The 1,949-nt window shown below is 36.3% G+C and overlaps 1 non-coding gene across 1 annotated transcript; it reads right to left on the reverse strand.

Annotated features, from left to right (window-relative positions):
* Nucleotides 1-793: 793 nt before the first annotated feature.
* On the reverse strand, nt 794-900 carry LOC125344345. Its single transcript, XR_007209483.1, has one exon. It is a non-coding gene; the product is annotated as a U6 spliceosomal RNA (small nuclear RNA).
* Nucleotides 901-1,949: the final 1,049 nt, after the last annotated feature.

The raw sequence follows: 1,949 nt of genomic DNA on the forward strand, positions 1-1,949 counted from the left end.
GAAATATTTTTGTAACAACACAATACAAAGGGTGAAGAACGTAGAAATTTAAAAAGCCAATATCTCTCTCTTTCTCTCTCTCTCTCTCTGTCTTGCTCCCTCCCCCTCTCTCTCTCCTCTCCCTCTTTTTTTCTCTCTTCTCTCTCAGGTATGAGGTCTATATTTATTTTAATAATCTGGCAAAGAAGAATGAACAAAAGGAACTAATATTTACTGTTATCTATTATGTACAAAAGTATGTACTGGGCACTTCACCTATGTTATTCCATTTAATTTTGTAGCCACATTCTTAGGTATTATATACTAACTAAAATACATAAGTGAACTTTCATTTTCCAAAGATCAGATTATAATAAATCTAAACTAAAAGAATTGAGCAGCACAACTTATATTTGGTAGCACTATTTCATATAACAGAACCTTACATAAGGCTATTAAAGGGGAAAAAAACAAAATTTTATTATCATGCAAAGAAAATGACAAAAGAGAAATACAAATGACTAACACATGAATCATTGTTCAGTCTTAAAGTCATTTTCCTTTTTTTTTCTTTCTTTTTTTTGATGGTCCTGGGGCTTGAATTTGGGGCCTAGGTGCTGTCCCTAAGCTTCTTTTTGCTCTACCACTTGAGCCACAGCTGTACTTCCAGCTTTTTGGGGAATTTATTGAAGGAGATAAGAGTCTCACAGACTTTCCTGCTCGAGCTGGCTTTGAAGAGAGATCCTTAGCTCTCTCCTGAGTAGCTAGGATTACAGGCATGAGCCACCAGTGCCCTGCTTTACAAGTAATTTTTTTTAATATGGAATGCTTCACGAATTTGCATGTTATCCTTGCATAGGGGCCATGCTAATCTTCTCTGTATCATTCCAACTTTAGTATATGTGCTGCCAAAGCGAGCACTACAAGTAATTTTAAAACAAAGAATAGTAATAAGAAACCACTTCATCAGAATGGCCAACACAATACCATTTTTTTTCCTTCAAGTGACTCAGCAGTATTTTCTCTCCAGCTTTTACAAGTGTGGCACGTGTTCATCCCAATCATCTACCAATGATCTACCCAATCATCCCAATCATAACCTTCAGTGACTTTCAAAAGGGATATAAGGTCAGTTTTTTAAGAAAATGATCAAAGGCGTACACATTCTGTGCCATGACGTCTATGGTAGAAAAAAAGAAAAGAGAAATCACATTAAGTATGGGACTCTCAAGTTCTATTCTAGAACACACAAAGTTACCTTTCATCCCACACTGAAACCCAATGAAATAAGCAAAAAAAAAGAAAGAAAGAAATTCAGAGTAGTCCTGAGAACCTAAGAGGTGCTCATAGCAGACCAGTGAGGAAGAACTAATTCCCAAGGAGCCATAAAGCAAGTTAAGATGAAATGGACAGTAAAACTCAACAGAGCTAAAGAATCCAAAACTTTGTGTAGCCAGAGAGGCTTTGCTTCAATATACTATGTTTTTCCAGAAGAATCCTTGAAAGATAATAAAATAAGAAGTAGTGAGGACTAAGTAAACAGAAAGGAGTAATAAGTTATATGATTGCAGAGCTAGAAAACACCATTTCCAGTAACCTTTCCTACCCTTTCAGCAGAATGCCAGCATTTACCCAGTGTCTGATCTCTAAAATGATAATCAATATTCCTTAATAATGGCAAGGCCATAGAAGTAGAGCAAAGTATCAATTAGCTATAGCTTCCATGAGGAATGGGGAGTTCACCCACTCAAAAGCAACCCACATACTCTACAGAAACATATGGCATCCCACAAAAAGTGGGCAAGCTAACTGAACAGACAGTTCTCACAAGAAGAAATATAAACTGCTGATAGATATACATGAGGAAGTACTCAATATCCTAAGCTATAAAGGAAATCCAAATGAAAATCACGCTAAGATTCCATCTTACTCTAGTCAGAGTAGCAGCCATCAAGAAAATAGCAAATGCT

The sequence above is a fragment of the Perognathus longimembris genome, chromosome 28 (assembly GCF_023159225.1).
Source record: "Perognathus longimembris pacificus isolate PPM17 chromosome 28, ASM2315922v1, whole genome shotgun sequence".
NCBI classification, from domain to species: domain Eukaryota; kingdom Metazoa; phylum Chordata; class Mammalia; order Rodentia; family Heteromyidae; genus Perognathus; species Perognathus longimembris.